At 37.1% G+C, this 23419-nt stretch overlaps 1 protein-coding gene across 9 annotated transcripts in view; it reads right to left on the bottom strand.

Moving 5' to 3' along the window:
- The window catches only part of ULK4 (unc-51 like kinase 4), a 228745-nt gene that overhangs the window by 21967 nt on the left and 183359 nt on the right, over positions 1-23419 (bottom strand). Inside the window, exon 36 of one of the 9 annotated variants that reach the window (XR_005566124.1) lies at positions 20178-20411. The exons of the other annotated variants lie outside the window; for them this stretch is intronic. The gene's annotated coding sequence lies outside the window, so the exon portion shown is untranslated. The remainder of the gene's footprint in view (positions 1-20177; positions 20412-23419) is intronic. 9 annotated transcript variants of the gene reach the window in all.

Here is a 23419-nt window from a genome sequence, read left to right as displayed (position 1 = left end):
TCACAGGTTTAGAATTGAGATACTAATAAAACATAGGAAGTTAAAATTAGAAAATGTTGCAAACACATCTGAGAACATAACCAAAACAGTCTTGAGAACAGTGTGTTTACCATATTAGTGGAGGAAAATTTACATAATTAAAAGGCATTGACAATTAATGTAATGCAGGCGAAGGAGCAAGAACATCACTCGTAATTAGGAGAACTATTTGTCAGTCTCATTTTAAATTGGACCCAGAAACTTCAGACACATCAGTGGCATTTATATGAGTAAAAGTTATGGGAACAACCACATTTAAAACACATTAGGGCCACGAACTTGTAGTTTATCAGTAAACCAAAGACCGCTGAGTATGTTTCCAACCAACACTAGGGGGGCAAAAATGAGAGTAAGTTCTCTAGATAGTCTTAGAGGCTGTAGGACAGAAAGCACTAAATGAGGGGAAATGTCAAAGAGTGGTTAGGGTATGGAAATAGACAACGACGGGTACATAACAAAAAGTGCAAATACCAGATTGCTAACAGAGAAGTCTCCTGGGCGAGACTGCCATAAGAACAAGCTGAAAGCTGGCAATGGGGAGGGCATGGATAGATAAGCAAATGGAGGTTATGGTCTTTTTCTTCCTAGATCACAGGAGAGGATTTAATTAGTGGTTGGGGTTATCCACAGAGAAGCTTCTCCCATGGAAAGCAGGGGAATTTGAAAATAGGACAATGGCATTTTACTAGGGCACAACAGCTGAGAAAGGATTCTCCAGTGAATAGGGAGCACTGGTTCACAGCATCTCCTCTCTCTCCTTATTTTGAATGAACTCAGATCTTGGAAACTGAGCTGCTGCCTATATTTGAGTTTGTTTACATGGCTGACTGACAGGAGATAATATTTCTTTACATCTCTCTTTACAGAAGCCTGCAGCAACAGATGGATTTTGTAGCATAATCTAAAGGTCAACAACTTCTGACCAGCAAACTAATGGAGAACAGACCAGACTGCAGCAAGTTCAGCACTGGGGAAACCTAATTAAAAATTATGTTCATATTTAACCAGTGTTTCAGAATTGCAAAAGGACAGAAGGAATACCTGAGGCACTTAAGATATGTTCAAACCAATAAATGTTTTTTCTAAAAAGGAAATTTATGCATAAATGTAAATCATATGCCAAATTCAGAAGTTTCAAAATGCAAAATGTAACAAACAGACAATTTTCTCCATCAACTAAATGTAATTTAGAAGCCTTTAGGCACATCAAATTATTCTGAGCTCAGCATTCCAAAGCTTTGGATTTTGTAGTGATGCACCTGAAATAGCCAAGAAGTATTTTCACAAGTTATATATTTGAAAAAAGTCCACAAAACCAACCACATGAAAAACTGTCACAGAGACATTCAGAAGCTCTTATGATTAATCAAGACTCTCAAGCCACAAACTTGAAATATCCTACTTCTCTTCAAATGAGAAAGCTGGTTCAGCCCTGGCATCCCGGTCAGCTGCCCTCACTTTCATCGATATTTCTTCCACTGCCCAAGGTTGCATGCCTCAGCTACTGAATATCTGTCAGACAGAGAGACTACACAAATATGACCTATGCTTCACAGTAATGCATACAGCTACAGCACACCATCCAGAATAACTGAAAGATCAGTTAGATACCATTTTTATAGCCTTTCAGTAAGAAATCATTCCAGTCTGGCATTTTGCAACATGGGTAACTGGTCAGTACAAGGAGTCGTTCCCCTTCCACAGCAGAGATCGTCAAGCAATGAAACAAGTGCAGTCTCCAAAGCGCTGCACGGCCTGGAAATTGATAGGCAGAGGTGAGAGATCCCTGAAAACCAGCATGTTTTATCAGTCAGCTTGAGGAGAGTCAGTGTCCTTGACAATAATAGTTTATCACTGAATGTGACACAAACACTGACTTTAGATATGAATTCTACACATACGTAGATGCAGCATAGATGCAGAACCAGCAAAGCCCAAATCTCTGGTTACCACAACACTAGTTGTAATTTCAGCTATTATGTAATTGATAATGAATTCTGTAGTTAAAATTGCAGAACTACTATTTGATTACTATGCTCTTCTTTTGCACACACTTTTCTGAATATGCCTTACAGGAAGATGCATTCCCTATTCTAAGAGATTTCTGAGAGTTTTTAAGATTGATGAAAACATTAAGCAAGTTTTCAGCTGCAGACTTTTAAAGAGAGTGCAGAAAATACACATGTAGGAAAGGAAGCACACATTTTAAAGAGCTGGCTAAAAGACAGCACTTTGATTTTGCCCCAGTTGTTGATTTGATTCCATGAGACCATGAAGAAGACCAACCAGTGGGAATTCAAACATTAGATCACAATAAATCAACAGACATGAAAACATTAGCTCAGGCATTAAATTTACATTTTCCAGACCATTGGCTCTTGTGACCCAGAATGTACTGGGAAATTTGAAGTTCTACTCTCAGTTCTGTAGCTCTGTTTCATTTTAGCCCAAGGCAAGAATCACGAAATGCAGGCTCTCACTTCACTCTCTTGCTCTACACTGGAATATACTTATTTTCAGGCGTGGTATACTAACAACCTTATTACACACAGGAGTGGAGAAGATAAGGTCCAGGCTCCATTTCAGATTGGGATGATGCACACAGTGTTTAAATGGAAGCAGCAGCTGTTGAGGGACTGTACAGTCAGCTGCTTAGCTGCAAGAGGCTTTAGCACACTCGGAGAGAACAGAATTTTGAGATATTTGTTTCTAATACAGAAGAAATCTTTACTGAGCACATAACGAGCTGTTATGTTTAAGGGTTTCAAGCTTTTAAAAACATTTCAAATAGGAAAAGATTTCAAGGGATGGCAAGACCCACATTGTCAAAACAGAAGTCAAGTTCTTGCCACTAGCAGTAAGTTCTCAGAAAAGCAGAATTAAACAAAAGGCATTCGAATTTTTAAAATTATGACCAGATAATAATAACATAATACCTCTTAGCAATCTTCCAGAAAACTGAAAGTTTCATCAAGAATAGCGTTGGAAAATTTCAACCTGAGGCCAACACCTATTATGAAAAATCACAGATGAAACATCCCAAAGTTACAGGCAACAAGGAAAATGTCAGAAAACCCCAATAATAAGCAACCATACATGCCATATTAATCCCTGTCTATACCACAAGGGAAAATAATAGATAAATATTCTGCTGTCTTTTGGATAACATGCTTTTAGCATGTTCTGTCTCACTAGCATCACAACAGTGTTTGTCCTAATAAGCACTGTACTGCCATAAATGACTTCCCAGGATAGCTTTGTCTGTCTTCCCTGTCTCCCCATTATTATAGAAATTACAGTAGAATAACACTGATGACAGATGTTTAAATATGTCTGTTGCTACCACAGTTTTAACAGGAGTGCACAAAGACTGTGAAGCATCTCCTGCCCACTACAATTCAGTCTACTCAGCTCCATTGAGTAGACCCAATGGGACACACTTAGAAATGTTCCTCTTTATCTATCCCAGTTGAATAGTGGTTCTCCTGGACTTCTAACTCTACTTCCCTTGTAGGAAATTCAGATAAATAAAAATCAACATAAGGAGTAAGCTTGTAATGGGAATATTACCCAGGTACAATATTTCATAGTCTCAAGCAATATCGAGTTCATTATGGAATATTTGTAGCAATATAAAGAGAAGACGATAAAAATACAGATTCAAGGTTTTCCCATAATAAATTACCAACTATATGTGATAAAACAGCTCTAATGAACAAATATTCTACAGGTACAATTTCAAATCCACTCCCAACTCCTCATTTCAACTGGTCCTTCCACGATGAGGCTATGCTGATTTGATTTGCTCTTACTGAGGGTACTAAGAGTTAAGAGTCTCTCAGCTGTAGCTTCATCTTAGCTGGGACTAAGGGGCAGAGGAGCCTGTTACTGATGCAGACCTCGAGTGGCTATCTGTCACCAATCTTTTCAAGCAAAACTCAGACATACAAGGTTCTGTCTTCACAAGTCTCTCGAATGAAATTATTTTCTTTTGAATCAAGTTACTCATGCTGTTGTTAATAGTGGCCTTGTCAAAGTAATTTTAAACAAAAAATAGTTACTACGGCTTCTGGGATATTAGATAAGATTTAAGGTCATAGAATAAGCTGGAATTAATACAGAAACTTTGTAACTTTCTGCATGACGTATCCTTATTTTTAGAAATAAAATTAAATCTACAGGGACCTCATCAAGTCAATAGAATTTTTTTCTCTGAAATCATACCCATTAATACATCTATCACATACAAGAGAACCAATTAAGATGAGTAATAACTTTGATCAAGGATTTACAACTATATTGGACAGGAAAAACATACCCATGTCAGTGGCTTGTACTATAGTATGTAAACTGCACTAACAATAGCAAGCAGATTTCTTTAGTCATTCATTCATTCTCCTAAACAACAACTTTCCAATTTATCAAGATAAATGCAGGAGCTGAGCTACAGTTCTTAAGGGAAAATTTAATAACCACTTTTAAACAAATTTAAATTTTGAAGCACAATGCCATACAACATTGATACCAGCATTCTGCACCATGTCAAAATGAGTTCCAATTAACACAGGCTGTGATTTATTTTCCAATTCTAAAGCTGCAGAGGTAGATGCTAACTATCTGTTTGCAATAATTTTACCATGACTGAAGATAAATAATTAAGATGACGTTCCACCTCCTGTCACTGGAATACACAGTTTTTGTCACTTTCCCACAATGGATTGCTTCTAACACTGCTATTAAATTGCTTAGGGTAAATTCTTTACATATTCATTGGAAGTTAAGTTTTTGTTTTCTGCCCTGTCAAGGACTCTTAACTAAGGATGACAGATCATAAAAGAGAACATTCTGAAAGATAAAATTTTCTTTACCCGTGGTTTCCAGGAAGACTTCTAAGACAACAAACATGTTCACACAGTAAAACCTTCTGGTATAACTAGTAAAGGTGATATTTTCTAAAGCCTCTTATTCACAGTAAGAAAACAGCTTACCTATTCTCATACTTATGGTAACTGAAAAAGTAAAGTAAAGAAGTTTTATTTTGCAACTTAAGCAGAAACTGGACAGATGTGATGCTTAGGGTCATGGTTTAGTGGTGGACTCAGTAGTCTTAGGTTAACAATCGAATTTGATTATCTTAATGGTCTTTTCCAACCTTATTGATTCACAGATATAACAGTCACTAATATTATTTATTTGTACTCTTAGCAGTGGTCAAAGGTCTGGTTTACAAGAACTGGGCCACGGCATGCAAGGCAAAATCTACATGTGGCAAGTTCTGTAGAACTTAGATCAGGCACAAGGTATGGAGGGAAAAAACCAAACCAAATCAACTAGTTATGGAGAGGAGAAGCAAAATGCTGGGTTAACTGTAACAAAATAGCATTGTAATTAGGCTAAGAACATATTCAACTTGTCAATTGCACAAATAAACTAAGGGCAATTAAACATTGTGCTTTGCATGACGGTGAAACTTCTTTTGTTTTTGTGCACAGGCATATCGCTACCACATAAGATAAAACAATACATGATTGTACCTTGGTACTTTTACTGGAAAAGTGTTCCTGAATGCCCTTTACACCAGCAGAATGATTCTTAGTTTTCTCTAGTCAAAGGAGGGACAAAGTCTATATGATAGTATGTTTTAAAGTTTCTCATTTCATTGGTAACTTGTTTTAATGAATAAGGAAGTAAAGTTTTGGAAGAACAGGTGATTTGGGTGGAATGGAAGGTTATCGTGTAGGTTATTTAATCTCTAAGACAATATTAATAGCGGAGTGAATATGAACAGGCATCCTTGATACATTACCACCTGTTATTCACCCAGTTCTCAATCATTTTTAGCATCAGGTCAAAAGTGAACATCTAATAAATGTTCTCCAAGCCAAACCTGTGCCCCCCCCCAGTTTCAGAGTTGAAGGAAAGCAGGTGTTTGCATGATAAGATCATCAACATTAGCTTTAAATATTAAAATGCTTAAATTGCAAAAGGACTGAAAATCCAACAAAAATAGTATTTTTTAAAATAGCCAATAACAGGTTCCTTCTCTGAGCAAGAATGAAGCATTGCAGAGCTGGAAATTGGATGCTTGGTATAGGCGTACTAAAAAATACAGTGGAGAAATATCTGAGATAGAAGTGCAGACTCCCAAGAAGCAAAGAGCACTAACCACAGCAGAATCGTATCACTCTCTGGGCAGCTGTATCACTCTCCTTCAATGACCTGAAAATGACCCACCATTAAGACCTGATCTAGTTCCTACCAAAATTACCTGCCCATAAAAAAGACAAAAGTAACTACTAATTCAATTTAAAATTAACCGCTCATTCTGAAATTTCAGGGGTCCAAATATGAACGCAAAAATATTTCTTTCCTAAGATACATGGAAAAACTCAGAAAATGGATTTCAGATAAAATATACAGAAAACGAGGGGCATTCTCATGAACCTTTCCCCTCTATGTATGAGTAGTAATTTCAGAGTTGGGACTCAGATCACAACAACTTCAGCAAGAGCAACCGCAATGCCCTAGGGACTAATGGTTCAGTAAACATAGATCGACTGTTTCCACAGCCAAATCACCACAACTCCCAGCTGCTACACAAAATCACTACAACCCTCTTTAGCTAAACAAAAAGAGTTTCAATGGTAGAAGTAGCCCTGCAGTTTTGGTTACTTCTTTGAGATGTGTTTGCTTACTTCCAGTTACACAGTGGGTTGATTCTTCATAATTTAGATTTTAATTTACTTTAAAACTTTTCCCCCAATATATTTAATAAGCACAATAACACAAAAAAAATGTATATTAGTCAGCTAATACACCCACACCCTGGGTGTGTTATAGCCCTCAGCAACACTGCTGCCCCAGTACATCCAAGATGTATGCATGGTGGCTGACAAAAACACACCTTGTTGTGTGTTAGTGCTTACATAAGACAGGACTTAGCATATGTAACTGTATATTAATGACACACCTTGATACATTGTTAAACTGGAAACTATGGTTGTACTCCAGCAGAAGCTTAGGTGTGTGCTGAATTACACAGAGCAAAATTAATTAAGAAATCCTGTGTTCTTGCTGGCAGTAGCTGTAGTGATATGCTGGGAACCAGAGACTGCACTCCTCATTGACCTACATGGAACAAGAACCAGGCCAGCCTCCCAAGCACTGAATGCCTCTTGGACAGAACCTCTACCCCGAAATGTGTTAGGATGATAGGATTCATTTAGAATAAAAAAAATCCACCACCACCACCCCACACACACTGTGTGTTCTCCATCGCTGTAAAACAGCCTGAGCCAGAACTGCAGCCAAGGAGCCTTTCCCTCCTCCGCCCCCAAGCCAACCTCCCCAGTGCCAGCGCTGGCATTTGTGCAATCAGATGGCAAGAAATCAGGGATGAGATCTGGCCAACCCCTCCCATGCTTTTTCTCCCTAGGTTAGTTTTACAGTTTACCACTCACACTCACACTGGCACCAGAGAGGCGGCAGAAACACATGGCTGGGACCTCCCTTTTTGACGCCAGCCCACACACAGGCTGGTCTAAAGCAATCGTCAAACTGTATGATTAACAATGTTGGCAAGAACCTTCCCACAGATACAGTTATCCCTACAAAAAATTCCTTTGCCCCTGTGACTATTCCCACTCGAATACGGAGTTAAGGCGGCGCTCCGCTGGGGAGTTGAGGGGGAGGTTCCCCCAGTGAGCTCTGCTGGCAAACCTCCTTTCGGTCTGTGGTGCAGCAGTGCTGCCTCCAACAAAGCCACGCCAAGTGATACCAGCAGCGATTCAGCCACTGACTTTTATTCATTGTCCTATTTTCAACATCTTTTACAGACACTTACCAAGCTCTCTCTTTCTTTATGTTTTTTCCCCCTTTCACACTTCAAGCTTATTCGCCAGGAAAGTTTTGTCACCAGCTGCTACAGCTCCATCAACTCTCCTACCAGGCCCATTTGAAAGAAGTAGTAAGGTGTTAATTAGGGTGTTAATGGCTACAGAAACACCTTTTTTAGTTTTTTTTTCTTTCTTTTTTTTTTTTTTATTTCAAGGAAGAAACTGCTGGAATCTCAGCATTCCTTGCTGAAGTGTTAGACTGCATAAAAAATTTGAGAAACAAAAATGCCTTTATTCAGCACACGGTGTAGATAGTCTCTGGCTCCCAAATGCTCCAAACCCCAATTCTGTTTATTGTCTTTCACCTTTGATTTGGAAGCATCTAATTGTGGGGGAAGAAAAAAAAATGGTATATATTTTTTTAGTATCTTTGAGTGACAGAATATTTTTTTAATCTTTAAAATGAATTCCATACCAGAGTGCATCTTCACAACGAGAAAATGGTTGTGCTAATGTGTGAAGTAACATGTGGTTTCACAAGCCAGCAGAGCCAACCTCACATTACTCTGCTGCTAAAAGAGGCTTCCCTCCCTCTCTTCTTCCCTACTGAGTCTACCCAGTGCCAGTCCACAGCCATGCTGGCTCTGGCACTTGTCTGATACCTCTGAGTTCAGTTAACACTAAACTGACATAAAGCTGTTCACATTTTTGCTGGGTTCATTTTCTGCCAGTTGAGTGAGCTGAACCAGCTGAAAGAGGGGGCAGCACTAAGCACAGGGAAAGCAGTGGGAAACATGTACCTGGGGGATTCTTCCTTTTGACAGCAGCAAGTTGCTAGATGGCTCGGGCATCTTATGAAACCTCACCCTAAGGGCACAGCTTTACTAAATTGCTCGATACAAATTATGACTTCGCCATTACAAAAAGAAATGGGTTCTAGTAGTCATCCAAACTAAATCCATTAAACTAATTCAGCTTGCTAAAGTGGCAGAAAACTACCTGGGGTGGCAGCTGCTCTTGGCCAGGTCAGCAAGTGGAACTGGCACAACTACAGGTCCATGAGCACAGAAGCTGATGCGAGGCAAAGACAGAACTGTGTGGTAGGGGTGGAAAGGAGGAGAAGAGCCAGGGAGAAGAGTGAGCCCAGTACCTTTCAGCTGCTATGATAGCTGAAATCTTGTGAAATCACACCCTGGTTTATGAAAACTCCTAACATAAAAAAACCCTTTATTTCTCCACTCCTATTAACAGACAACTGTGAAGCTACTGTTCCCTCAAAGTCTTTATATAAATTAATTGACTTGTGTAGAAGCTAAAAACTGTTTCTTTTTTAATCAAAATTTTAATTTCATGTAATATTCAATCTAACAGTCACTGCAAAAATAGATGCAGTGATTTGAGATACTGCTGCACACCAGACTGTGTGTTACCGTTCTCCCAGCTTGATGATTTAATCGTGACTGTTCTTCATTCACTGCAGTACAAAATTGGCACGGCAAATTCAAATTACCCTCAGCAGCAATTTATATTAAGCAGAAGAGGAAATTTGGCTGTAATCCAAAAATAATTTTTTGAGATGTCAGTTGGATGGGAAACCTTTGCTTCCAACCCTGCAGTTGGAACTGGGTGGATAGGTACCCTCAAAGTCATGGCAGCACACCAACACTCTGCCAGGTATACAGTACAGTTTGTCTTTTTAAACCAGCATCTTTCTAAATGCTAGTTTGTTTTTAACTTTCACTAGCTGCTGTTTTTAAAATATTTGTCTCTCTTCGGTGGGAGTTCTGGGATTTGTTTGTTTGCTTGTTTTTCAGTGGAGCAGGTTATTTGGAACCTTATGCTTTATATTACAGCAAGACCGAGATGAGTGCATTTGTCAGGTGGCTTATGTCACTCAGAGATTTGAGGCAGCTGCTACCTTTGCCAAAAACACCCCAGTTTTCCTCTCATCAGTACTGGGGAGGTTTGCACCACAACTGTGCCAACCCAGTTACAGTGGCACACTTTTAAGTGTGGCATGGCAAGACCTCAGAGTAGTGATCTTTATAGCCTATTCTGACTTGAGTTATGCTTGTGGGACAGAGGGATATTTTTCCATTACTTCTCTTCAAACCAACTCATATCTTTGGCTTTTAGTTACTTATATCTATTTTCTGATCTGTTCTGATAAACGCCTACTAGAAAAGACATCATACAGAAACTTCAGATCCAATTGTAGAAATATCTGCAGTGATAAGTAAACAATGGAGTTAATGAAATCTGATCCATTACAAATACAAACTTGTGACCTGTTTCTGGTTCTGGTAGATGACTTATCCTAAGAAAAGCTGTTGAAATTCTGAGCATTCACATCTGGACTCCACTCCAAACTTAACTTAAACTTCAGCTTTAATAAATCTGGATCATTACCTCATCCTTACTTTTAACTACTAACAGCAAGTAACTTTCTGGATTGCTACACCTGACAATTGTTAAATATTTCAGCTGTTTTCTAAGTGAAATGAAACCTACATGTGTTTCTTTAGTCCCCAGCTCCTTTCAGAGAAATTAATGTATTTCTCTGCACTGGCCCTACTTTATCTAAATAACCTGATAGCTCACCCTTTTTCATCTTCTCAGGATACAAAATAAATCAGTACAGTCTCTTAGTCTACTCTTTCCTGAAGAATACAATTCTCACAGATCTAATAATTTTGAGTAGCTAAAATCCTTGAGTCTTTGAATCATTCTGATTTTGTAATACTTCTCTGTACCTCCCCTAATTCACATTCTGACACCTGTATTGGTGCAGAAAAGCCTGCGGTACTGTATTTTGACTATATTGTTCACAGAAATGCAAGTATTTCACTTCTGAAGTTACAGTATTGTTATCTTTCTTAAAAAATATCATTCATTGAAGCACCAAGTTAAGAAAAACTGAAGGGAAAGGAATGAAAATAAATTATATCTCCAAAGAAGGTAATTACATAGCTAAGCATTATCTTTGGAGACAAAGAAAGTCTAAAGTACCAGTAGGGCTTGTCAGAGCTACTTCAATGTGCCTGACTTTTCACAAACACCAACCTACAATTTCCTGACATCTTAAATTACATGTTTCTGAGAAGAGTACAGTTTGGCTACAGTGTGTCATACATACAAAGTCCTGCTGACTGAACAGAAGGACATGCTTGAAGCTGTTACGACAGGCTGGAAAAAATCCTTATGAAGTCCTCTAAAAAAAATCCCAAAGTTAACATACTGGTCCAGGAAAAATATTTGGCACAATCTCAGTTTAGACTCAAACTTAGTTTTCAGTCTTCATTATTACCTCCACCAGAAAGGCCTAAAAAATTGATTAAAAAAAAAAAAGCAAGAACAGGGGAAAACTGTCTGGATTCCAGAGGCCTGCAAAAGATCTGACTGCAATCCAAGAGGATGGAAAATAACCAAACCAAATATTTTGACCAGAATTAAGTATTAATGCTTCAGCAGCTTCCAGAAAGAACTTTGATTAAATGGAGTTCAAAACCAAATATTAGAGAAGGAAAATAGTTTTCAAGTTATTATGCAAACCAGACATTTTCTATGCAAATTCAGGCACTGAACTTCTATAATCTGAATTTTAAAACATAGGTTGATGACTTGATTGTAAATAGTGTTTGTTTTCTCTTTCTGAATGTCATGTTAAATTACTATGTGCATATGCAGGGTGTGTGGGTGGAAGGGACTGACACAAGGAGGAATTAATTCTTGTAAAAAAAAAGTTCTTGTTTTTCTAAGGGTATGGTTAAGAAGAAGAATATATCACTTTCAATAAAAATGGTACTAACCACTGTTTGTAAACACATCACTGTGCAAATGAAGAAACATTGCTCATTAAGTACTGACAATATTTGATTCAGCCCATGCATTTACCAGTCATCTGGTCTCGCTGGCCTAAGTCCCAACCTTCTCACCTCTCTAAGTGGTTATATTATTCCCATGGGGATAGCAGGGTGCCTCACAAGTCAATATGGACAATCTTCATATTGGTCTTCTGAACACATCTCTGCTATTAATTCCTACATGTAATCCATTATTAAAGTGCAATTTAGATATATTGATCAAAATCTTGGCTTCTGTAATTCCCATTTTGCTTTATCAACCACAGGAGTGCAACAGCTGTTAAAAGCCTTTTATACTTAAAACACTACTGTAGACCTATTTTCAGTTTACAAATCCGTGATACAGAACATTAAGAAGTAGATGGAAAGTCACAACGCACTTCTAAACACAACAAACTCCACTGGCACCTCTCTTTATATTTGCAGCCAGAGCTTTCTCTCACAATTATAAAGTAGCAGTTGGTCTGCATATCTGAAAATAAGGAACTCCAAGCTGTGGGCCTCATTAGGCAAGGTAGTAAAGAAGCCCAAAGTCTACCAACTTCAGTAGAATGTAGAAGTTCCCCACTGCTGGCATTTTTTGACTAATATAGCAGAACTTTTTAGCTTGTACAAACTGAGGCAGCTCTGCTGTGTTACTAACTGTTTGCTAATTTATACAAGTTCAGCCTTTTTTAGTCTACTGACCATGGGAAGTACTTAAATTCATAAAAAAAGCCTATTTCATGCTGCTTTTGTGTCTTGGAAGATCATTATGTGGTTAATTGTGCAAAAACCCAACAGAGCTGTGCTACCAAGAAAACCCCAAAAAGATGAACAAGTTTCTCATATTTATGCAACAACTTCTCAAAATGCAAATTATTCCCTAGTTTGCATCTCAATTGTCAGACTAAGGTGAAGGTATCTCAGCATGAAATCTGTTTGTAAGAGACAACAATATTATTGTTTTATAGTGCACATAATTTGATGAATGCCTTTTCTGGAATAGTTTTTAACTCTTCATCTCATCAGAATATGCACTAAAATCTCTCCCCTGTAACAGTCATACCATTTTGCAAAAAGATGCCAAAATTATATAAACAGAAGAGAGTATGGAGGACTGTGTTAATATTTGCTGACCTTTTCAGGTTTATTGAAATCACATTATTTCAATTTCCTTGAGATAATGGCAGGTGGATCAATGTGTTATTTGATCAGTGGTTATTTGTAATTTCCTGTTGAAAATACACAAAAATTTAGTTCTGCTAAGTTTCATCTTTCATGACAAGTACTTCAGTAATTGAATCAAGAACACTTGCTATCCAACAGCATCTATAAAGACTAGTACTCTGCACACAGAAGCTTAACACCAGTTTTGTATGTTCCCCCCACCTTAGTCTAAATTGCTCTAAATTTCTTTTTAATGTATCATTATTTTATGTGGTCACATTGTAGGATTATGAATCCGGAATTTTATTTCCAATTCTATCACTAGCCACCTTGGCTAAAACAACAAAAAATGACAGGCATTACCAAATATTCTGACATTACCAAAATAATTGACAGAAGCCTCAGTATGTAATCTTAGTTTAAACAATTTTGTTCCTTAAAAATGGTACTTTCTTCTTAAAAACAACAGGCTCTAATTGTAAGACTAAAGAAAAAAATTCTTGGAAGTGAGATAAACTAAATTAGGTTCACTTTTCTGAGCAGAAAATGGAGCAGGTAAAGTTTTCAAGACCAAAAATAATCTTTCAGATTAGCGTGTTTTCAATAAATAAGACTGACTGCTTCTAACAAAGAAGAATAAAACTTAGATGGGTCAGAAGTCAATGACAGTTTGGGACTTATCCAATCTGATGTCTTACAAATAAAAATGTGAAACCTTGACTTAGACTCTACTTGTCACCCAAAAGCAATGCAGGGTGAATCAGCAGGCAGTCATTGTTTTCTGTCCTCTCCATGCACTAATCAAGCTGCCTCATTCTGCACCAGTAACAACCCTTCACTATGGCATTAGAATTGGAATATTTTTCTTGGTCTGATTCGGAATTGTATTAATAGTCTCTGTCTCTTTCAAAACTAGGAAGCCTAAGGGAAGACTGCACAGCTGAAGACATGCTTTCTCGTGTGTACGTGTTGAACAAGCAATAGGATGCTGACAGACAAATTCGATCCCCTTGTTCCCAAGGATGTGCTGTTTTCACAGCCTGTGTTTGCAGGCAGAGACTAAAACTGGCACATATATTCCCATAACAGTTGTCTTGACCAAGTTTAGAAAAGTTCCTTTGCTACTTCTTTCCTCAAAGCTGACACAAGGTGGTATTTTGCTGCAAAGTGCAGTTTCTGCTCAGAGTGCACACAGTAGTACTCTGGACAATTTAATTCCTTATTTAATTTAATGCAGAAAACACCCAAGCTGCAGCAGTTTGAAAAAAAGATCTGCACCATCTGCAGGTCAGCTGTGACCCACAGACAGCTTGAACGCATCACTACACCAAGGAATACTTCATGCAGAAGCTGATGGTCTCAGAGGAGTGCTGAGCCTCATTCCTTGCACAATGAACTGTGGATCGCCCTCTGTTGTTAGGATTAGTCAGCACTTCCAGTAGGAACTGGAAGAGGTTTAAGGCTACGATAAATACTTCGGTATTTTATGTTTGAAGGCAAGAAGAAACCTTCTTTACTGATGTATAAAAGGGTGAAATAGCTAAATGAACAAGTCTGCCTATGGCTGTGAATGGGGCAGACAGGTGGTTTCAAATTATTACCTCATTAAATACAAATATTTTACAGAAATGTTTCTGTCATAACCAGATAAATGGTTTCCTTTGGAGAAATAAATTGTTTTTCCATGGGAAAATTTCATCCTGCCAGAAACCCAATGACCCCTCCAGTTTCTAGTTGCAATAACACCAACACATACACAGTAACATATTTTGCTTAGTATCCACTAGTTAAAATGCAAAATAGTTCATATAGAAACAAGTGGCCTTTTTCTGACTAACAACAGAAATAGGAAAGAGTTTGAAAGTTATTGAAGACCCGTCTAACTATTAACACAGATTAACTGGTAATGTGTATTCTCCTTGATATAAGAACAACAATAATACTAATGGAACAAAACTGACCTTTGAAGATCTCCAACAGTCTTCTTCACTTCAATCTTGTTTATGAGGCATCTTAGCATATCACTTATAAACAATCATTTTTGTTTAAAATTTAATTTCATAAAGGACAAGTGCTTAAAATGAATATAAAAATGAAATAAAATTTTCATTTAAGATTAAAAGTTTCTCTTCTCTGCTAAAACTCTTCCTCTCCAATTATATTTCATTTGGTTTGATATCTTTCCTTCCCCAGATCTTTCTTTGATCAATAAACCAATCCTAGTTAAACATACATAAAAATCAGAGTCATTAAGTTAGAAAGGTAGACTTGCCAAATTCAAATATGTACACTAAATATTTTCTTCCCATAAAGTGTGTTCAGCTTTACAGCTAAGTCAAGGCTGAAAGCTTCATAGGTAAGGTACCCCCATCAGGTATGTAAAGGGAATGGCTTTTGTCTTAAATAATTTTGAAGTATGGATTACAACACTACAACTACTATTCTGCCATTCAAAATTTTAAAAGAAGTGCTAAAAATATAAGCTGTCACAATCCCATTCATTTCCTTTCTTGAAATTTTTCATAGTTGCATGAAAACAGTTTGCCTAACAAACATCAGCCTCAGTAAAGAGAAACACTATTTGTTCTATAAATGGCCACTGCAAAAGATTTATTTGACTTGCATTACATCCTATCAATATTCATTGCTGTTTCCGTAAGAGCTGTAAGAAAATTAACATTGGCTTTGAGTTTCATTACCAGTTCACAGGTTGAAAACAAAGTCTACTTATCTGTATCTTCAATGAGCCAAAACATTTTAGGGTAGTATTTGACTTTTGCTTTGATATGATTGTTCATCCAGACTAAAAAGTAAGAAATCAAGAGGATTAAAACTAGGAGACTCCCTCTTCAGTGACACTGCAAACATGCACATAAATGAAGGATGTGTTTCTTGAGAGATGTGCATGACACTTCTCATAACACCGTATCATGTTGCTCTCTCATCTGTAATTCTAAGACACCTAAGTAGAAGCACACCAGTCAACACCAGCTACATTTGAGAGCAGAGGTACATTTAGAGGAGTTAAAAAAAAAAGTCACTGTGATAAGATAAAAATATAAAAGAAAAAATATTAATTCAACTGAGAAGTAAAGGATAGTAGATCACATTTATTCACCACTATTTAAAATTCAAGGTTCCAAAAACTATGTCTAATTCTTCCTGGGTTCAATGACACTATTGAATCAGTTTTCTTTTTTGAAAATTGCAGGATGCAACTGCACTTCTTAAGTAGCATACCTGTCTCATTTCTGTATGTGGAAGGGATAGCACAAATCCCCGCCAAGAAATTCTGCTATTTGAAGTTAAGCTCAGATGCTCTTGTATAGGGATATTTCTACCTGTTTTTTATCTTGACTCTCCTCTTCCTTCCTTCTTTGCTTTAGAACACAGTCAGTTTTAACCCTGTGATTAAATTGTCATGAGTGAGTGATTTCTACAATGTTAAAACTATGGTTTTTTTAAACCTCAGTTTTCAAATGTGAGAACAAAACATTTGTGGCTTTTTTACTCTGTGACTTCACAGGAGTGTATAATGATCACTATGAGCTGTTCCATATTTTAAAATTAATAATCAGATTTGAACTCAAGCTGCAATGGTAAAAACACCATCAGGGAGCAAACCACTAACAGTGTCACTCAGAAGTTTCTTCCCACATATTCAGCTCTTTGGTTTTGAGATTAGAGATGTATTAATAAAGTACTATAAGGAGATGATTATGTATTATGTAATATAATTCTAGAAAATTATTGACACCTGTAGTTACTTATCTAGAAACACCATAATTTTTGCATTAGAATGTCAATGTATACTGACAGAAATGATTTTATGTAAATGAAATAATAATTTATCATAACTTAATGTCAATGATATCACATTTAGACAAAAAGAAATAGCAGAAATGTGACATTAAATCAGAATTGATTAATCTAGACCACAGTTGTAAATGTCACTTGGCATTTAAACTGAATTTAACTGTTCATACAGGGCAGTGAGACCTACGGTACTTTGAAAACTTTTCTGCAAAGGAAATCACAAGAGAAGAAACAGAGAGCAAAGAGCAACTCCCAGACAAAAAAGTTACTAGTAATTGAAACAGTGCATACAGAAGGCAGAAGGAAGCATTCAATTGCTGTATATGCTGGGTTGACTGCTATCATAGTTGTATCTGAACACTTCCCAAACAAATAAGAGTTCACTGCTTTTCCATCTGAAGCAAAAGTAACAAATGAGGTGGTGGGGATATACAGAATTTTTTTACAGACATTAGCAAGCTGAGGAAAGAAAATATTGCTTCCCATTAGGAAAGTCAGAAGAAAACACTTAAAAACCCACAGTTCTTTCTGTTCACATTAGCAAACCTGAAGCATATGCTTAAAGTCTTAATTTTGATAGTGACCAAAATGCATGTTCATTCATTCATCCTGCTTCTGCTCCAGAAAACCAGACTAAAATTCTGGCCAAAGTCACGGACTATGACTCTGTGTCTATGCCCCGTTCTAAGCATGAGAAATAAAACCTTCTAGACAGAAGTAATGATGACAGCTATAAGAGACACACAGCCAGCATGAAAGCTGAGCAAGTTGATACCTATCTTCTCAGAAAGTTCATACAATAGCTAGACTTGCACACAGTGACAGCAAAAACATATTTGAAATTAATTGGACTAGTATTTTCTCTGACTGGAGAACAATGCGAACCATCCTGGCATGAGTTAATAATGCTGGCATGTCTGCCCCTAGATACACTGAAGACAGGATGGCCCTATTCTGCTCCTGAAAGCACAAAACCTTTTGGTTCAGAAAGGTTAACAGAACTTTCTTTTACATTTTCTTATTGGGACTTGCTAACAGCTCCTCTGTGCTTGATCACATCTCCAGGCCAAACAGAAATAAGGGCCTCGTATCTTGCTTTGCCTTCCTTCAGGATGTTGTGTGTCAGTAGGGCATGAATGACAGAGGAAACTTTTGCTTTCCATTTTGTGGGCTCTAAAAAACCACCCATTAAGTTACAGGAGCTGGAAAAGTGTATTTCACTGTGACCTCCCCCCATAGTTTATCTACACCAAGGAACATAAAACTGAAACTCTCAATAATGGGACTACAAGTTCCCAGAGATCCTTAAATAAGACCAACTATTATACTGCAGACATCACTTCATATAATGACAGAATTAGGAAAAAAATGTATGTGCTTTTTTTTTCTGACAGGTCTCAAGTTGTTGATGCACTGAAGTTGTCCAAATAAAACAACAAAATTATCTACATAAATCACCTTAGGTTCTATGCATAAGCAACACTTAGTGCAAGGAATAAATTTAAAAAAACCCAAACAAACCCAAAACAATAAAAAGATGAGACAAGAAGGTTGGGGTTTTTTTTCTGCTGGTATATAATCTTACTTCCAGATCTAGTTCTTTAACAAAGATTATATCAGATATATTTTTTCCTTTGTATATTGTGTAATCAAACTGGTTAAGACATCTCCAATAATGAAGACATTGCTACTATTATTATAAAGTTATATAAAAGTAGGTGAGCAGCTGTAGCCTAATAAACACACAGCTGAACAAAGGAAACTGCTGACAAGCTGCAGTCTTGTTTTAATGTAAATTCTCATGTGTTCACATCATATTTAATTGTACACAACAATAAATAAGCTTCTGTCACTAGCAGTTTCTCATAAATGGGCTAATGCTAATTATCCCTCTATTTCCAACCACACGGTTTTAGTGAAAAGATTAACGTCAGGAAAATAACACAAAAATAATGAGCTTTGCAAGCCATTTGAGTGGCAGAAAATATTATACTTTTCTTGATTTGATTTTTCTAGTTTCATATGAAAGCTGTGACAACTCTCTCAAAAGCACCTCAGTATTTCAAACTTTATATCTAGGATATATTAATTATGGAAGAAATATATAACACATTTCCTTTCATTTTTCTTCTCAAGATTTATTGTAGTGGTGAGCTGAAAGCCAAAATGTGCAACTCCTGCACCATCAATGAATTTAAGCGATGGTCTTAGATCTGGAAATATTAAGTATGGACAAGTTTCCCTTGTCTTCTGGTCTTTGTCCTGCAGTTGGCATTAGGAAATGTTTGCTTGGTCTGAAATAATTTGTACTAGTCTGACAAAGTTATTTTAGCTCTGACTAATGGTAAGATACAGCATCTAAAAGAATGATTGTCCAGGGAACAATTAAGAAGAAAGAGCCCTTTGAGCCACTCAAGTGCTACAAACTTGCTTCTTTTTGTCCAATTAGTCCTTCTAGTTACATGTCCTAAGTGTCCAGACAAAACCAAGACTGTACTGAGTACCACACAAACATACAGCTTGAGACACAGAGGTGATGCTTGCATTAAGTGGTGTTCCTACACCAGATACACGTACTTTCTGTACTTCAGGTGTGGCATCAGCTCTGGCTGGAGCACAGCCCTTTCTGCACGAAGGAACTTGCATGCTGGAGTGCACTGTGGGGGTGAGCATGTCTGCACCAGCTGCCTCGCGGAGCAATGGGGTTGATGGAAGACTGGGGGGTGCAGAGGCTACTGCACATATAGTTGCTTTATTAGTGAGGTACCAACAGTTGCCCAGCTGTTTCATGTATGTTGGTCAGTTTTCTGCTTAAAACAGAAACAGCCTTTCTGCTTTTTTAAAAACAAATTGATGGGCTATAGCATTTGTGTCTAACGTGATGTTAGCATGATACTGCTAAATATTGTATTATCGAGTCTTTTGGATCAGGGTTCAAGTAAGTTCACTACTCTCACTACTAATGGGATTGTGGCTAGAAAACATCCCTAGAACATCTCATCCAATGATGACACTATAATTCATGGTAGCTTTGATGCCCCTTCTCATTCCCTACAGTCTTTCTGAATACACACAATTTTGCTGAAGCGCATTCCCCACTATGGATGTTATAACATAAAAGTCCAGCTCTGATCCATTTTCTTTGCAGAAGAATGGGAGATATATCCCTGTCCATCAGCAGGAGGAACAGAAAGGTACATGAGAAATGCCACAACCTCAAACCTCTTTTCTTCCTCTCTTCTACAACAGAAAGGCCGCAAGCTGAACTCTGTTAGGTTGGGTGGGGAGCTGGATCAAAGAAGCACTACAGAGGGGACAGGCTGTCCAGAGCAGAACACAAGATTCATATCACACTAAAATCATTATGTTCAGTAGTCTCAAAATCTGATGTTTCATTTTTTTGGGGAATTACATTCAGAACTGCAGTGCTGCCAAGATATATAGATAGTGTTCATCACTGCTTTATGTTTCTTACCTCTACTCATTTTGAGACATGGTTATTTTTCTTTCTCACATACATGTATTCAGCAGTAGTAAATGCTGCTCCTTTCATATTCCAGTCCACATCCTGCCACTGTCCTCTGCACCTTGCCTTACTCCCAGATGTCTCAGGGTCACTAAATCATTGTCAGAGTAATTACATTTGCATTCTACACTCTCCTGCAAGTTCAAATCGAAGTATCATCATTTTTTAAGTTCCTGAAGTACTCTACAAGGCAAAAGTTGAATAAAACAATCTTAGCAGACTGGTGGTTGGCTGTTATTATTTTCTAGTAGAGATAGATAAATCTGGTTTGCCTCATTTCAAAGCCATTTGAATTTCATGGGTCAAAAGCTTTATTAGATCATTACTAGGTTCATATCCCATTTAAAACACTGCGTTAAAAGGGGAGAGAGGAAAAAGACAGAGATATAAGATTTAAAAAACAAAAACCTACTTTTAGGAAGACTGTCAGGTTTCCCACATAATTTAGTCTCAAATCACAGCATCCTACTTCACCTCATTTCATTTTCTTGAATGTACAACTAAGGGAACTTAAATGGAATTAAAATCATTAAACAAAATACTTAATATCCCACAGAATTTCTGCTCTCCCATCAGTTCTTTGGTCTCTTCTTTCAATCCTTTAATAAGAGAAATAAAGGACTAGGACTTAAAGTACCCAGTAATTTGGGATGCAAAATCAGACAACCTTTTGTAGGCCTGATATTCACAAATAAGTTATTAGTACTTCTAGGAAATTAAATTTCCTTAGGAATCTCTGTAACTAAACTTGGAAAATTAAGGTTTTTCAAATCCTTGCAATTTTTAAAACTTTTAGCCATTATGTAACTGGAAATACTAAAAACCAGGATAAATTATAATTTAAGGAGAAAATTTTAAAGTATTATAGAACAATTGTATAAGTCTAAGAGGTGTACACACACAAGCACATAACAGCATGCTAATGCAATTATGTGCTGTTGAGATCATACATAGCTATGCAAAACTCAAGTATGAGGCTGCAAGAAGGAGAAGGTTTTGTTGAAACCTGCAGGTGGCAAAATGTAAAATAAGACTTGGTGTTCTAAGATTCTTGCTCCTCCCATCTCCAACATCCATTGCCATTAAGATTTCAGCTTCATTTAAAAGCAAGAAAAATAAGTTTCAAGAAAAAAACAGAAGCATCTGATTCAGGAACTGAATGAAGAATCATATAAAACATATAAGTAGAGGTGGAAATAAAAGACATGTAAAGAAAAGGATCCTAACAAATATAATGGTGAAGGTGATATAGAGATTAAAAGAGATTATAAAGTCATTAATGATTAAATAACATCACTTTCAAAATGTAATATATATTTCATCTTGGAGCTAGAATTACATGAATAAATTGCATGAGTATCTCTCTGATGTCATCAGAGCTCCTCAGTGGAGCAACAGTCCACTCGAGCAATCCTGAGGGTATGTTATTTAAGTCTCAATGACAGCTGTAATTTGTTTTTCAGCAATAAGAATTTTCCTCACCAAACTAAAAGAAATACTGCTATATTAGTAGAGTCAAGGTCTCACATAACTGACTGATATATGTCACGCAAACTACTCCCAGCCATCTTAGAGTTACGGACTTTGAAAATAAATATTGTGTGCCATTTCATGAATATACTCCCATTCATATTGCAAATACATAAACTGTACTAATGGTTTAAAATTACAACGGGGTCCTGATCTTCATAAACCCCAATTTCCTTTATGCTTTATGTAAACCTGCTGTTTTATCATGTATGCTAAAAATTACCTTTTATAGTATTTATATACTGGTAGTACTTTGAAGAAAAGTAGCAGTATGAGGATGTGTTAATATACTCAGTTCCATGGGAATTCTTTGATTGCAAAAGATTAATGCAGCTTTGATTTTAACTCCAACCTGCCTGGTGTAGACCATCGCTCTAATGAAAATAAGCAACACACAGCTACACACTAAGGACTCTTTGTTAAAATTTTAGGGTGACTAAATACTGCTTTACCATTAAGTTCTGCAGAGCTTTTCTGCTCCAGCACTCAGGACAAAAAGCAACATTGTGCCCAAGCTCCCTTGGGAAATTCTGCCCTTATATCTCCTCAAGCCCAATAAACGGAAAAACCTCTGCCCAGAGGACACATGGAGACGTCAGCCACCAGCCCGCCTGTGCCAGCACTTTGCTGGAAACACTGGTCTCTTGCGTGAAAAGCCACAAAGGAAGCATTCGGTCAGAAGGAGTAAAGGGTATTCTACCTCAGTTCTTTCTTCTTTTTTCAAGTGATGAAATGGGACAACAGTAAATTGCAGTTACAAATAATGTAATTTGTTTTAATTATTAGTCTGGTGGACTCCACCGTTCAGTACAACTACTTCACATCACATATATATATATCACACCCTGTATACATGGCAGATTTTTATATCTACATTTTGGTTAGCAAGGGGGGGCAGATATTTAAATAATTATTATTTTTCTGATGCAATTCTAATATGCAGTAAGTCAATTCATTATAATTTCCAAGGATTTACAGCATTAAGATCAGATTTTCATCCAAAAGGTACAATATTATGCACTATGGAACATATCATTTTGACTTTTCAGTGTATGCTGCGGTTATGCTCTACAGCATTCTCTTGCAATGAAGTACACCAGTCTAATTCCTTTAAAAAATAATTTTAAATCATTTGAGCTATTGGATAAAATTATATGCATCTGTTGATCCCTTTCTAACTAAAACTACATATTTCTGGAAGAAGTACTCCTTTATTGATATTAAAGGATTTAGATAATCCTCTGCTCTTGACAAGACTGAGGATTGCGTGTCAACTTCATTGCTCTTAAAATGCCCCGAGTGGTCTAAAATAGCAAGGTGTATAAGCAGAGTGGAGCTGGTATGCAAATAGTGAAATATTCTTATGCTGCATCATATGAACTCATCAACTAGGCATTGCATGCCAGAGAAAGCATCCGCTATGTGAAATTTAGGACAGTAATTCACGGCCCATAGAACACCGCATCACCAAAAATTACATCCGATATAAATTTATAATGACGTTCATATAAAAACATTACATTTTAATAGTTTAAAGAAGTGACAGCACTGGGCACTTTATAAATGTTTAACTGGTAGAGTTTTCATAATTTAGAATGTTGATGTTACATCACTCAAGATGCTGGGTTGAAACAGTCTTTGAACTGGGGAATGGGGGTCAG

This window comes from Pipra filicauda, unplaced genomic scaffold, assembly GCF_003945595.2.
Source record: "Pipra filicauda isolate LSUMZ 115617 unplaced genomic scaffold, ASM394559v2 scaffold62_size3274119_pilon, whole genome shotgun sequence".
In the NCBI taxonomy this organism is placed as follows: Eukaryota; Metazoa; Chordata; class Aves; order Passeriformes; family Pipridae; genus Pipra; species Pipra filicauda.
This window is presented reverse-complemented; position numbering and strand designations above follow the sequence as displayed.